The 16,160-nt window shown below is 44.8% G+C and overlaps 1 protein-coding gene and 2 long non-coding RNA genes across 13 annotated transcripts in view; 2 read left to right on the top strand and 1 right to left on the bottom strand.

The window, feature by feature from the left end:
* Positions 1-16,160, bottom strand: part of LOC136942520 (NACHT, LRR and PYD domains-containing protein 3-like) — a 303,339-nt gene that overhangs the window by 14,297 nt on the left and 272,882 nt on the right. The gene's annotated exons all lie outside the window — the stretch shown is intronic.
* On the top strand, positions 8,144-8,945 carry LOC136943061 (uncharacterized). The gene is made up of 3 exons (XR_010876655.1): positions 8,144-8,280; positions 8,444-8,503; positions 8,584-8,945. It is a non-coding gene; the product is annotated as an uncharacterized lncRNA (long non-coding RNA).
* Positions 14,396-15,456, top strand: LOC136943058 (uncharacterized). Its single transcript, XR_010876654.1, has 3 exons — positions 14,396-14,791; positions 14,955-15,014; positions 15,095-15,456. It is a non-coding gene; the product is annotated as an uncharacterized lncRNA (long non-coding RNA).

The following is a 16,160-nucleotide window of genomic DNA, read 5'->3' as shown; positions in this document are numbered from 1 at the left end:
TTGCTTGCTTTTTTCCACAGGTACACTTGCACTTATAGCTGTTCATGTTGTTTGGTTGTGACTTGTTTAACTACATGCTCTTATGGTTCTTCCCTTTTGCACTTACTTTGGTTGTTCACAATGTGTGCTTCATGTTTTGGCTACTCGCGATGTTTTTTGGCTATCTTGTTGTTATGATCAGTGACCTATGCACTTTGTAAAGCTCTCTCTTGGAAGTCGCTTTGGATAAAAGCGTCTGCTAAATGAATAAATGTAAATGTAAAAATGTAAATGGTACGAAGACCTTTGTGACCAGGGAAGGTGAAGATATTCAGCAGCAAACAGTGGCTTTGCCAATATTCTCTGTGTCTCCAACGGTGTAGAGAAATGTGCCACTGGCAAAAAAACGAAGTGCTATGCACACAATCTGTGGGACTGTGAGAGCTTTATTGCGGTGGGTGGAATTGGAAAGATATGGGTGTAGCAACCTACAAATATATTGGATCCCTTCCCTGGAGAACCTGTACCGCTCATGGAGGTGATAAGCCAACGGGTCTGACCGGTCCCTGAATGTATGCTCTCTTTGAAGAGTCCTTCGCATGATCAGAGCTCCCTCCCTCCTTCGTCAATGAAAGGACATGCCATGATTGCCAATGAACAGCACGTTGAGTTCCTAAGTCTATTTCTATACCTTTTATTTAGGCTAATTAGTCAAACCTGTTTGGTGGAAAATAGGCTGCTATCCGTGTTTTTATGGCCTATCATTGTGGTATACTTTATAAAATGTAAAATGTTTTAAAGTATATTTTATACAAAAGTACATTTTTGGACTGATATAAAGTTACGTTTAGCGTTATGTCAGAAAATCGTGAATAGTGAATAATCGTTTTCCCATTGGGTCAGTGTTACAGGAAGGTCTGGTTAAGCACCAAGTCACACTAAGCCTGACAGTTAGCCTGCCCCGGACCAGACTAGTTTCGCAGCCTAAGTTGCCATAGTAACCGAGTTCGAACTACGTTGAGCTAGCTTTATGGAACCGAATGAACTAGAGAGTTAGACGGAAAATGACTTTTGCAAAGTTTTGAGGAATTCCGAGATTTAGGGGTGCCACCTAACACATGAACTTTGGCCAAATTTCCAAAAATGTGCAATATTTTGCCTAATTGCCAAAAGGTTGACCTGGAAATGTTGAGTACAGTGAACTTTTATACAGTAACATGTTCTATAGGGTTATCAAAGTAAAAGTTGTTTGTTTGCCCTTTGGGCAACTTGGGAATTTCTCAGAATTCAACTTTCAAGATTCTCCATTCATTTGTCCTATAGACAAAATGAATGGAGGTCAATGGGACATGTTCACGTGGCCTTACCCTGAATTTTGTGCAGCAGTGATGGATGTCGGACACACATATAAAGTTTAATTGACTTTATTGTTAAGCACAAGGGGCGATACTGACACACTTACATTAACATTACATTACACTTAAAAGAACAAACCCTCTCTAGTGGCTAACTCACTGGCAACTAACAGGGCCAAATGGTAAGAGCTGACACTAACTAAACTTCAAACTTAATTGCTCAGTCTGTGCCAGAGTCTGCTCCACTTAGCAACATCACCAGGAAGAAAGAGAGAGGAAATGGAACCTGAACTCTGAACCGAGCCAGTGCGTCTCCCCCCAGATATGTCTCCCCACCCGCCACCCAAGAGTAACCGTCCTATTCAGGGATTAGCTTGCGTTTTCAGCGGCGAAGGTTTGGCTGTTGTTTGCGGTCATGTTCAACTGCCTGCAGCACATTCTGCAGGTGCTACTCCTTCCTTGCCACTGCGACAAAGTCGGATGTGAGCTTGACGCCACGCTCGGCACAGTCACTGACCACGTTCATTGCATGTACATTGACCTCACTTTTTTTTAATGCAGCATTGGTCGCCCATTCCTTCCCATCGAGAGACATAAATTCTGGATCAATGTGCAGCTGGTGCATCCCAAACCAGCAATCCTTATTGGCGAGGTCAGCCAAGCTGGTGGTTGGCAAGAGGGTGGGGAACTTTGGCTTGCCAAAGCCAGTGCCAAAGCGCTGCTCAGGGATGTGCATGGGGAGATCAGCGGGCTTGTGCTCCAAGATCGCTCTGGCAAGTGCACGCTTGTCATCATTGGGCACCTTGCTGCTGAAGAGAGCCAGGGGTAGCATCTCACCTGTCAGGTACCAGCGATGCCTCTCCAGCGCCTTGATCGCTGATGCTGCAATGCCCTCATCTACAGCCTTGTATGCCTGCAGGTGGTGGTAGAGTGTCAGGTCATTCCAGGCAGCATCTACAGCTTTCTCGCAGGTCAACCACCACTTTGCATAGCTGTGTGTAATGAAAATGGCAAATGCCCGAATCTTCGGCACCTGCTGCCGTGTGGTGATTGTGCCCTGGGGAAGCAACGCGATGTGCTGCTCCATCAAAGCCAGCTTGAGAGTATAGAGCAGCTTGGCCATCCATCGTGCCTTGTGGAGCACTCCCGGTCGTTGGAAGGTCACTGCAGTCTGCTCTTCACCATCTGCATCCAGAAACACAAGACACAGCTGCACAAACTCATGGTAGTCACCTCGCTTGTGGTCAGTGACTTCTTTTGCGCACCTGACAAGTTCAGCACGTAAATTGTGCCGGCACCCAGACCAAAGCAGTGGTTGGCCCAGTGAGAGCTGTATGGCAATGCAGGCTGCTGTGAGATGTCCGGTGTTTGACGCAGTGGTGTCAAATGCCATGTTGACAACCTGGTCAGTGCAGCACCAGTCCTGCAGCAACTTGCATGTCAACCAGGCAATGATCACTCCACATGCCTCATTGGTCTGCTTCTTATACGCCGGGATACCAAGCAGTTTCAGACGCTCTGCATCTCCAACCACCACTGTAAGATGCTCCTCCAACTGGCGCACATTGCTGAGCATCGGTGTTAACTTGCTGTCCCCGTGTAGGGTGCACAATTGAGGTGGTGTCCACTGTTTGTGCTGTTCCTCACTGATTGTCTCCAGCACTTGGCGTCTTGCTCAGTCAGCTGTTGCGTAAGATGCAGAGAGATGTGTACATTCACCGCCTGACTCTGCAACAAGGCCACGCGTGAAGGCAGCCTGTTGCATTGGTGACATCTTCAACCTTGTAGCCAGTGACATGACACTTGGTCGGCTAAGGATGTCATGTGGAATGAAGACGTTTGTTCCAGTCTTCTTATGCTTGTGGGATGGTTCGCCCTCAGATGGTGGATAGACTGTGTTAGTATCCTCCTCTGACTCCTCATCACTCTCCGACTCCAAGCGGGACATTGCCGTCACCTCCTCCAGCTCCTTTTTACAGCGGGACTGTCTGGCTGCTGCGGTAGCTTGACGCTCCTCTCGCCGCTTCACCTAAAAGCTGCAGCTTTTTGTCCAATACACCAAATGTGGACACTGTCAGTCTTCATGCTGGCCAAGAAAGCTAGGTCTTCTGGGTTATCAATCAGCTTTTCAACATTTGGAGGCCACAGCGGAAATGTGGCATCAAGTCTGCACTCCATTTTCTCCGATTGTTTTGCTGTAGTCTCACTGGAGCGCTTAGCCTGGGAGTTTTTCCGCAGCTTGTTGTTAGCATTGACTAAGTCTACCATCTTGTGGCACGCACGCTTGTCGCTCACCATTGGGATGTTGGCTTTCTTGTAAAATGGCTGCACCTGCTTCAAGACAACCTTGGCTGCCTCGAACTGCGACAATGCTCCATTTGCACCAGGTTTCTTGGCAAGCATGCAGCGTAAGATCTGACGACCAGTTGGCAGTTTGGCCCCGGTGATGATGCCATCCTCACTGGTGATGCTGGGGCCCAGACCAAAGACCAGGCTGCGACTGCTTGTCTGGCGGAGACCAGTTGGCGAGGGCAGCATCTTAGGAGAGCTGGATCTTGGGGTGGGTTGTGTTGTGCAGTGCCTGAGAATGAAAAGGATACAATCTCAAGGATAGTGTTTAAAATCATATCTTACCATACTTAATATCACTCAGAAAACATCTGAAAGTCACCTCAATATCACCTCAATTATGAAAAAAACATTCTTGCATAAGCCTCAAATTTTTGCTGTACATAGTCTAACTTCATCATAACTTACCGTTACATCACTACCAGAGTAGCTAGCTGTGCTTGCAAATATACTTGTATTTAAAATGTTAATTTACTGTAACAACTACAATGCTACTCTCAATAAACATGAGACATCTATACTCTGAATATGACATTGTCCACTCTAGAATACTGTTGATGTTAAGCTTAATAGCTTAGCTAAAGTTAGCTAGATGTAATGAGCACCACATACCTATTAATACTTATTACCTTAAATGACTTATGATAAATAAGTATACAAAGACACAACTACAGATATGATAGTAATATGTAATAATACATACCCAACACAGAAAGATCACGTCAGTTTTCTTGAGCTGTAGTATTGTTTACCTCAGATCTCCATGGTGACCATGAGCACTGTTTACCACTTTATCCAACAAAAACAGATGTGCGGTGGCACCCCTAAATCATCATTTACTGGAAACATATTTTGCATGTGTTGTTTCTACATATATTGGAACACTTTTAGCAACCAGCCATATCAAAATTCAAGAACTGTGTTTTTTGATGCACCCAGCTAATTGCAAGCATGCACGAGTCTCGGAGCTAGGAAAAAGGCGAGCCACTGTTTAAGGCTAGACCGGAACAGCCGGAACTGGAAAGATGGCGCGGTCCAGTTTCGCGCTCTCGCTTGCCTCACTGCGCCACTGAGCACTTTTCATAGAAATGAATGGGAACGCCATCTTGGAAGAGAAATCTAGCTGTGTCTCTTAATATATAAGTCTATGCCTAGTACAGAAGCAAAATGAAAATTGAGCGGAAATACGTAGGAGGGCAGAGCCAGGCTAGTGAAATATTAGCCTACCTGGTGAACTTGTTCCACTGAGTTGGATTCCAATTGAAGAATATCACAGTCGCTCTTTATTAGCTTAAAAATTATCTTACCAATTTCCTTGGTAATCCTGAGGTAAACTTCTTCTAAATTACAGTAAAAAGCCTCTGTGAACTTCTTTTGTTCTGGACTGGCAAGTCATATTTTGATGACTTTCAGATGTTTTCTCTATCTTTGAATTTTCTGAGCAGATATACATCTTTGGTTCCGATGCAACCAGTTAACGTTGTTCTTTGTAGCAACATGGCTAACTGATCTAGAGAGATCACATGACAGAGCATGCCAATACTTCATGCTATTGTACAATATTATCATAGTCAAATAACAGCAAGTTCTTCTGAAATATCTAAGGGGAATTAAATGGAAGTGAAATTAACCAAATGTATGTAAAAAAAAACTTCGCTACCCAATAAATATATATATTTTAAAATAACAGAGAATGCTTATCAGTATTTATTTAATTATGTTAGGTCAATAGATAACCATATTCTGCTCCAAAAGAGCAACATAACTGCCTGTTGGCTCTGCACCATCCTGAGAGAAGAGGAACTGCTATATTCGGATGCTGTTCATGGATAACGATTAATCATTTAACACCATCATGCCTATGTCTTTCTGTATTTCAACATTTTATATTCTTGCTCAATGAATATATATATATATATATTCTAGTTTAAAGTTGTAACATTCTTGTCTGCATTCTGTTCTCCTTTTGCTTTACTGTTATGCTACATGTAGCAAGACCAACCTCAAGGAATTCAATGGCATATGTTACCTTTTGTGATCTGTGCAAATGACCAATAAAAGTGTGTTCAACTTCCTAAAGATCAGCGTTTCACCTGACACCTTAAGGCTGAAATTTACTTCACGCTAAGTACGTGTCCACATGCTGAATGGCTGCAGCACGTATCCTGCGGTCGTTTGGTGCGTACTTTGTGCACGTCTCCCTGGCCCTTCAATGTACGCATACGCAAGGTGCAATACCGACAGAAATCATGGGGCAGTATACTATCCCTGCATCTCAGATGGAATACTACCATCCTCTGAAGTAAAGCATGTCAGAATAAATGTGAATAGCCAGTTACATAGTAGTATTATACACCAAGCACACTTTTCTTGCTATTCCTAATCCGAAACCCTTCATGCAGTGGAAGAGGCGTCAACCACAGGGACTGATGTGAAATTTAACACCCTATTGTTGAAATGATGAAGATGGATTATGATAATGGTTTTATCTAATTGAAAATTAAACTCTCAAATCACCCCTTTTATTATTGGGTGTGCTCAAGCCTTCGGCGAGAGCACAACCTTTGTTCTCTCACATATATATTATTATTTATTTTTTTATTTATTTTTGCCCCCCTAAAACTCAGTAAATACTTGGCCTACATAGACAACGTAGGTGTCAAAAGTTTCGTCTTGGTAGCGATTGAGTTGCTTCTATTGGAATTTACGTTCTGTTGCATGGTTTAAGCTTAAATTAAGTTTTTGTGGCGAAAAGTGAAGCTAACGGTGGCTAATTTGCTAGCCACAGTCACTGACGTTACTAACGTCACTGCGTCACTAACGTCACGAAAACACGCGTGACTACCTTTGCCAGAACATTCGTTTAGCATCTGTTAACTTGGGGGATAGCTAGGCTAACTATAGCTTTACTGCAAGGCAGCTGCAGAAATGCCACAAGAAAAGAGGCCAGGGTGATAACTATTTACTCATTTTACTTTGTGATATGACACACAATTGTGATGTGTAATGTACAATATAAGCTGATATTATTAAGGAAGTACATCTACTTTCGGAAACAGTAGTCTACTATTTCACTGAAGTATTAGCATCATGACATTAGCCTGTGTTTCCCGGGCAACACATACTACAGTGGTCTATGATGTAGCGTTATCTGTTTTCAATCGTTAAAATAAACATTCCTCACATATACATTTTCGTTGTAGGATTTATTCTGACATTAGAAAACGATTTGTTGGTGAAATTACCATTACCTGTGGTTTCAAACCAGTGTAGCTCACTGCAACGCTGTAGCTTACGCGAGACACACTACAAAAACATCTAGCTACAGTACACAGCTGTTTAGGAAGTCAAACGGCGACAGAAAATGTTCGGCACTCCCCTTACTTAAATCAAAAGTCTATCTAACTACTAACCTGAACTTCATTGCCACAGCCTAAACGTTGTCAATCTGTTCATGAAAATAATTAATTTCAGCCTAAACCGTACAACGGAACGTTAAATCCAATTCAACCAACGCAATCGCTACCAAGACGAACACAGCAGTAGCCTAGTACTGTACCGTAGTAGTACAATTTACCGGGGCAGCTTCTCAACACAGGGCTATATCGCATTTTGCGTTGTTACTGACAATGATCGCTACCAGTGAGCTTTTTATGAATGAGCAATTTTCCACTAAATAAATGTCAAGCTTATTTATGTTTTGGGGGGCATATTTTCAGTTAGCAGATGGTACCGTTTGAATTGCGATTCCATCTTCTACTGTACTGCCGGGTAACGTCGTAGAATAATCTTCAAAGGGGTTGTTTATTCATGAATGAATGCAATATGAGTAGGCTAAATGCCTGAAAATATCATGAGAAGAGAAAAACTTAAAATGACGTTTAAATCATAGAGATTAGGTCAATTTTTACACCGGTCTGCAATAATGTCACGAAAACACGCGTGACTACCTTTGGCAGAACATTCGTTTCGCATCTGTTAACTTGGGGGATAGCTAGGCTAACTATAGCTTTACTGCAAGGCAGCTGCAGAAACGCCACAAACAAAGAGGCCAGGGTGATAAATATTTACTCATTTTACTTTGTGATATGACACACAATTGTGATGTGTAATGTACAATATAAGCTGATATTATTAAGGAAGTACATCTACTTTCGGAAACAGTAGTCTACTATTTCACTGACATATTAGCATCATGACATTAGCCTGTGTTGCCCGGGCAACACATACTACAGTGGTCTATGATGTATCTGTTTTCAATCGTTAAAATAAACATTCCTCACATATACATTTTCGTTGTAGGATTTATTCTGACATTAGTAAACGATTTGTTGGTGAAATTACCATTACCTGTGGTTTCAAACCAGTGTAGCTCACTGCAACGCTGTAGCCTACTGTACCCGAGCCACTAGTGTGAGTAGCTAACAACAACTCCTCAGCTGTGTGACAGGTGGGAGGGGGATAAACCAGGGAGCCATTTGGTTCACCTGGTTCTGTCACATGACCACCGTAATTTCAATTAAATGCAGGTAGATGGCATACCACAGTTAGTGTTGTTTTTAATCAGAGCTGGCCGGCGGTGATAAATTGGAAGCGGGTAAGGACAAGCGTCACCACGTAACCCATGTTTACAAATGTTTGTGTTTTAATTGAGATTTTAAGACGGTAAATGTGAGGTGAATTAAACAGAGTAAATTGTGGGAGTAAATGAGTAATGTTTATACTGCTTTGTATTGATTATGCATTTATTGTTGTTGTAGTGTCCTGTGCTAGAAACGCATGGTTCCCATCTGAAATCTGACCTCAGCACAGACGTAAAGGTATTAATTGACCAGTGTAATATTATGTAAAATCAGTGTTTTGATACACAAGTGACTAAAATAATGTCTGCTATTTTCAGGGATCATTAGTAGCCACTGTTTTTCCCACCGTAGAATTTCACTAACACAAATTAGTTAAAACATTCGCTGTTCCCCAGCCTAATAGCCTATTACAGGACAGCAGTTCAGGGCTTGCAGTTTGCCGTTGAGTGCCTTTGTTATGTAAACCACCTCCAAGTTTTGTGTGTCATTTATTTTGTTTGACGGGCGTTATTCTGTCCTTTCGTTTCTTTGCAGTGAGAGTGCCCCCCCCTTGTGTTTGGATTGATTTAATTATATTAGTTTGATTTGACTTTATGTAACAGGCAACGTAATAAGATCGCAGCCTTGGTGCAGCTTGTTGTGCTAGCGGCTCGAGGGAACACCAACTGTACCGTAAATAAAGTGCATTATTTTTGTACGCCGCCTCCTCCCCTTTTCATTTAATTGAACACACCTTCGTGATAACTACTGTTCTAGCTTACCGCTGGCTCTTGGTGAAGAGCCAGTAGGGTGTAGGTTACATTTGGCGCTGCGAGTAGGGTTGGAGGTGGTGTGAAATTTTGCCTGGCTACTTGTGTATATTTTGTTGTTTGTTAGATACATATATGTATTTTCTTTGTGGAGGTGGTTATTTTAAAAGGCATTAGATTGGTGGGGAAAACAGTGGTTACCACGAGGAAGATTCATCACACTTCGCTCTCAAGGTTGGCTTCTCATCATCAACATGTCTGATACCTTGGAGGAACAGGTTAGGGCTTTGACAGAGCTGGTTAAACAGCTTCAAGCTGATAACCAGCAACTTAGAGGACAGGCAGGTCCTTCAAATATATCAGACTCTGACCAGGATTCTCTCAACAATCCTACTAGGCGAACCTCTGTTGAGCGTCTGTTATGTCTACCTAGAGAAAGAAAATGTTCAAGGTTTTCTGGTAAAATGTCTGTTGACAATATGTCTGTAGAAGACTGGATTGAGGAGGCAAAGCGGTCATTGGCGGTCCGCCCTATGCCTGGATTTGAGCAGGCTTTGTTTCTGTATGATTTATTGGATGGAGAGGCTAAGCGGGAGATTAAGTTTAGTCCAGCAGCTGATCGCAATGACCCACAGAGAATTTTTGCCGTTTTGAAAAATAACTTTCGTTGCTCCAAATCTCTTAATGCTTTACACCGCCAGTTTTATCACCGCCGGCAGTTTGAAAGTGAATCTGTGAGGGAATATTCCCATGTTTTAATGGAGTTAATGGAACAGATTAAGGAGAGGGATGATGATTTAGAGCATTCGGATCGCGTCCTCCGTGACCAGTTTGTCGAAGGTCTCCGTAATGATAAACTGCAGGGTGACTTGCTGGATAAAATCTCAGCTAACCAGCGGTTACTTTTTAGGGATATACGAAATGAAGCCCTCGATTGGCTTAATAGGCGTACACAAACCACCCCCCGAGCCCGTGCATATTCCTGCAATTCCTATGAGGCAGACACTAATGCCGTTACAGCCAGTCCCTCCTCTGAGTTTACAGAACTGAAGGAGTGCCTTCGCAAACAACAGTCTCAGCTTGATGTAATTTTAGCCCAACTAGGACAGTCACGCAGTCTTACCAGTTCCACTCACAGACCGGCAGCAGCTCAGCCTAGGCCCTACAAGTTCCAGGCAGATGGGAAGCCCATATGCTTACGTTGTAACCAAGCTGGCCATATAGCTAGAATGTGCAGGGTTTTCATTCCAGGAGGTCAGGGGGTAGCAACACGGAGTGACTACCCTGGCGGGGTGCAGACTACGGTAACCACCAACAGTGTGATGCAGCCGGAAAACTAGCGCCCTCTGGTGTTGGGAGCTTGACACCGGGGGGGGGTTTGATGGGCTCAAAACAGAAGACTTCATCTACTAACACCCGTCTTATCGGAAGTTGTCCAGTCATTGACATTCGTCTTGGGGGTGTACTTACACGCTGCCTCCTCGATACTGGCTCCATGGTAACAACGGTGACTGAGAGTTTTTTTCGGCAGCATGTACAACCTCAGACCACTGAAGCGATGCAGCCATGTGATTGGCTACAGCTTAAAGCAGCTAATGGGATAGCCATTCCCTACCTGGGTTATCTTGAGCTTGACTTAGAGGTGCTGGGCAAAGCCCTCCCAAAAATAGGAGTGTTGGTGGTTAGAGATGCATTGGACCCCACCACGCGGCAACAGAAGATGGCTGTGCCAGGCTTGCTGGGAATGAACGCTATTAGTCCCTGCTACCAAGAACTGTTCAAGGAACATGGGCAGGATCTCTTCCATTGCCCGCCAGTACAGGCCGCGGAGAATGGATGGAAACAAGCGTTATCCGAATGTCAAAGCTTGGAGCGCATCTCTGGCTCTGGGTGCATTGGGAAGGCAGTAGTACAGCCAGGTCCCACTCTTCGTATACCGGCTGGGTGCCTTAAGTTTGTGCAGGCCACTTGCTCGCTTGTCCCAGGCTCTATTGTGTCATGCTTCCTCGAGCCCCTACCCTATGGAGAAGGGCAGTTGCCTGTGCATCTCCTTATCTCGTCTGCCTTATTGCCCATTACTCAGGGCAAAGTGAATGTACCAGTGGTTAACGTAGGGATAGAAGACCAGTGGCTCCAACCCCGCAGTATACTGGGAACCCTTCACATAGTAGACTCCACCTCTGGTGATGGTACAGGTAACGAGCAGGTAGCTCTTGTTCAAGCAGCAGGGGCTAGCACCATAGCCCCGGTAGATTTCGGGGGGGTACCTTGGCCAAACCTTTCATGTTCACAACAGCAGGAAGCTAGGGCCCTTCTAGAGCAGTACCGAAGGGTATTCAGTGAACACGACGGGGACTTGGGTTGTACAGCACTAGTCCAACATGAGATACACTTAGTGGAAACGACCCCAGTACGGCAACGTTACCGGCGTCTGCCTCCATCTCAGTTTGCACAAGTCAAGGCTCATGTACATGAACTGGTAGGGAAGGGGATAGTTCAACCTAGTTGTAGTCCATACGCTTCACCTATCGTAGTGGTCCAAAAGAAAGATGGTACAATCCGCCTTTGTGTGGACTATAGACAACTTAATGCCAAAACAAGAAAGGACGCATACCCTCTTCCAAGAATAGAGGAATCCTTGGATGCACTAACGGGGGCCACACTGTTTTCGACTCTAGACCTGGCCTCTGGATACCATCAAGTTCCCATGGCTGAAAAGGATAAAGATAAGACTGCCTTCTGTACACCCTTTGGGTTATTTGAATTTAATCGCATGCCCTTTGGCCTATGTAATGCCCCGAGTACATTCCAGCGCCTGATGGAAAGAATCTTTGGCGACCAAAGTTTCCACTCATTGTTGTTGTACTTGGATGATATCGTGATTTTTTCATCCTCGTTTCAACAGCATTTACAACGATTACAAGTGGTATTGGGTAGACTCAAGGAACACAACTTAAAACTTAAATTGAGCAAATGCCATTTTTTCCAAGAGGAAGTACAATATTTAGGACATGTAATATCAGCTCGTGGAGTGGCAACTGACCCAGATAAGATCCGGACTGTCCTGCAGTGGAAACGCCCTTCCACCCTGACTGACCTGCGTTCATTTTTGGGGTTTGCCTCTTATTACCGCAGGTTCGTGGCAGGCTTTGCCAGGCATGCAGGGCCTTTACACAAGCTCGTTGCAGCAGTCCAAGGGAAAGGAAAGAAAAGGGGTGGATCTAACACTATGCTGGGGAATCTCTGGAATGACCACTGTGAACAAGCATTCGAAACACTGAAACAGAAACTTGTAAGTGCCCCAGTTCTCAAGTATGCAGACTTCTCAAAGCCATTTATCCTTGAGATTGATGCCAGTCACCAGGGCCTGGGTGGGGTCCTGTCTCAGGAAGTGGACGGAAAGAGACGTCCCATTGCCTTTGCCAGTAGAACCTTGCGACCATCTGAAAGAAACATGTCGAACTACAGTTCGATGAAGCTAGAGTTTCTGGCATTGAAATGGGCGGTGACGGAGAGGTTCAGGGAATATTTGCTCGGGGCCAAATTTATTGTCTATACAGACAACAATCCCTTAAGCCACCTGCAGACTGCCAAGTTAGCTGCAGTTGAACAGAGGTGGGCCTCCCAGTTGGCAAGTTTTGACTTTCAGCTGAAATATCGCCCTGGTACAGCAAACCAGAATGCCGACGCCCTGTCACGTCAAAATCGTGATTTGTCTCCACAGCTTGTCACAGCAGTCGTCTCTGGCATCACGGTCCCAATGGAGTTGAGGGTGCCCGAGGTACTAACGGAACACCCGGCACGACAAGCAGTGATCGCCACCATCGATGCAGCTCCCATCCGCTTGCCAGCAGACCTACGAGCACTCCAGGCAAAAGACGTAGTGATTGGGGCCTTTTTGGCGTATTGGAGGAGGGCCCGGCCGCCAAATAGACAGGAGAGACCACAGGAAGCCACGATGGTACTGGAGCTAGCTCGTCAGTGGCGCAGAATCCGAGAGCAGGATGGCATCTTGTATCGTGAGATTCAACGACCCCCAGCGCGGAACCTTAAACTACAGCTACTACTACCAAAAGTTCTGCTCAAGGAGGTATTAACCAGCTTGCATGACAATCATGGCCACCAAGGGGTGGAAAGAACTACTGAACTAGTCCGTCAGAGGTGTTACTGGCCTAGGATGCGTCGGGACATTGAGCAGTGGTGCAAAGAATGTGAGCGGTGTTCCCTAGCCAAGGGAGTGGTTCCTACTGCACGCACCTATGCAGGCCACCTGTTGGCCACCAAACCACTGGAAGTTGTCGCTATTGACTTCTCAACCATGGAAAAAGCAAGTAATGGCTATGAAAATGTTCTAATTGTTACAGATGTGTTTTCCAAATTCACCCAAGCTTATCCAACTGCTAATCAGCAGGCAGAGACTGTGGCCAAGGTCCTTACGGAAAAGTGGTTCTACTCCTTTGGGGTGCCAAAAAGAATCCACTCAGACCAAGGCCGGTCCTTTGAGGGAGAATTGCTGAAGCGTTTGTGCAAGTTGTATGGGATCAACAAAAGCAGAACCACTCCCTATCATCCGCAGGGAAACGGGCAATGTGAACGTTTTAATCGCACACTCCATGACCTTTTGCGGACCCTGCCTCCTGAGAAGAAGAAAAGGTGGCCCCAAGCCCTCCCACACTTGCTGTTTGCATACAACACATCTGTGCATCAGTCCACGGGTCATTCCCCATACGAACTCATGTTTGGGCAGAAGCCCCAACTTCCGGTGGATTTCTTGCTGGGGCTGGGAGCAGCAGATCCAGATGATACACCCCCAGCCGATTGGGTCACTACCCACCAAGAACACCTTGCTGAAATTTACGCTGACGCCAAGAGCCGTCTGGAGGCAGCAGCGGCCACTAGAGAACGTTACAGTCACCCCCCACCCCTTCTCCCAGTGAATACCAGGGTGTATCGTAGAAGCCATCCACTCGGCCGGCACAAAATCCAAGATTCTTGGGACCCAAGAATATACCGAGTGGTGAAATGCCGGGACGACAAGGGTCTTGTGTACCATCTTACACCTGAAGATGGGTTGGGTCCAGACATGAATGTCCACCGCTCCGAGTTGCAAGCTCTGCCAAGCCAGGATAAACCACCGGTGGATGCTCCTTGGGACATGCTATGTGGCACACCAGAAAATGAGAGACAAAAAATTAATGAAGAGGATGAGGTGTGGTTTCAAGCTCTACCTAATCTGCCAGATGCAAGGCCAGGCTGCGAAGTTGGACAAGATGGGACAGTGACTGGACCACAACTGGACAACAACTGCCCGCCACAAGTTGACCAGGCAACCCCAATGACAACAGTAGTTGGCACAGGTAGCTCCTCTCCAGAGGTGGAGTCAGACGCACCCCAAGAAATGATGCCGTTGGGAGAAGACCCAGTGAGACGCCCAAGACGGGCACGAGCAGGCCAACACTCCAACCCCTTCCGGTTGCCACAGTCAGTTACCCAACACCTAGAAGCCCAACAAAACGCCATTCGGTCAGTAAACCTTACCCCCAGCTACTATTTTAGGCCATGGCATTAGAAAGAATAGATCAACGGCACCGGGACGGTGACCTTTTAAAGTGGGGGAAATATGTGACAGGTGGGAGGGGGATAAACCAGGGAGCCATTTGGTTCACCTGGTTCTGTCACATGACCACCGTAATTTCAATTAAATGCAGGTAGATGGCATACCACAGTTAGTGTTGTTTTTAATCAGAGCTGGCCGGCGGTGATAAATTGGAAGCGGGTAAGGACAAGCGTCACCACGTAACCCATGTTTACAAATGTTTGTGTTTTAATTGAGATTTTAAGACGGTAAATGTGAGGTGAATTAAACAGAGTAAATTGTGGGAGTAAATGAGTAATGTTTATACTGCTTTGTATTGATTATGCATTTATTGTTGTTGTAGTGTCCTGTGCTAGAAACGCATGGTTCCCATCTGAAATCTGACCTCAGCACAGACGTAAAGGTATTAATTGACCAGTGTAATATTATGTAAAATCAGTGTTTTGATACACAAGTGACTAAAATAATGTCTGCTATTTTCAGGGATCATTAGTAGCCACTGTTTTTCCCACCGTAGAATTTCACTAACACAAATTAGTTAAAACATTCGCTGTTCCCCAGCCTAATAGCCTATTACAGGACAGCAGTTCAGGGCTTGCAGTTTGCCGTTGAGTGCCTTTGTTATGTAAACCACCTCCAAGTTTTGTGTGTCATTTATTTTGTTTGACGGGCGTTATTCTGTCCTTTCGTTTCTTTGCAGTGAGAGTGCCCCCCCCTTGTGTTTGGATTGATTTAATTATATTAGTTTGATTTGACTTTATGTAACAGGCAACGTAATAAGATCGCAGCCTTGGTGCAGCTTGTTGTGCTAGCGGCTCGAGGGAACACCAACTGTACCGTAAATAAAGTGCATTATTTTTGTACGCCGCCTCCTCCCCTTTTCATTTAATTGAACACACCTTCGTGATAACTACTGTTCTAGCTTACCGCTGGCTCTTGGTGAAGAGCCAGTAGGGTGTAGGTTACAGCTGTTTAAGTCAAACGGCAACAGAACATGTTCGGCACTCCCCTTACTCAAAAGTCTTTCAGTAGGGAAACTATCTGACTACTAACCTGAACTTCATTGCCACAGCCTAAACTTTGTCAATCTGTTCATGAAAATAATTAATTTCAGCCTAAACCGTACAACGGAACGTTTAATCGAATTCAACCAACGCAATCGCTATCAAGACGAACACAGCAGTAGTCTAGTACTGTACTGTAGTAGTAGAATTTACCGGGGCAGCTTCTCCACACAGGGCTATATCGCATTTTGAGTTGTTACTGACAATGATCGCTACCAGTGAGCTTTTTATGAATGAGCTATTTTCCACTAAATAAATGTCAAGCTTATTTACGTTTTTGGGGGCATATTTTCAGTTAGCAGATGGTACTGTTTGAATCGCGATTCTATCTTCTGCCGGTAAAGTCGTAGAATAATCTTCAAAGGGGGTTCTTTATTAATGAATGAATGCAATATGAGTAGGCTAAATGCCTGAAAATATCACGAGAAGGGACAACTTAAAAGGACGTTTAAGTCATAGAGATTAGGTCCATTTGTACACCGGTC

The sequence above is a fragment of the Osmerus mordax genome, chromosome 1 (genome assembly GCF_038355195.1).
Source record: "Osmerus mordax isolate fOsmMor3 chromosome 1, fOsmMor3.pri, whole genome shotgun sequence".
Taxonomy (NCBI): domain Eukaryota; kingdom Metazoa; phylum Chordata; class Actinopteri; order Osmeriformes; family Osmeridae; genus Osmerus; species Osmerus mordax.
The sequence above is the reverse complement of the archived record's forward strand: the minus strand, read 5'-3'. Positions and strand labels throughout refer to the sequence as shown.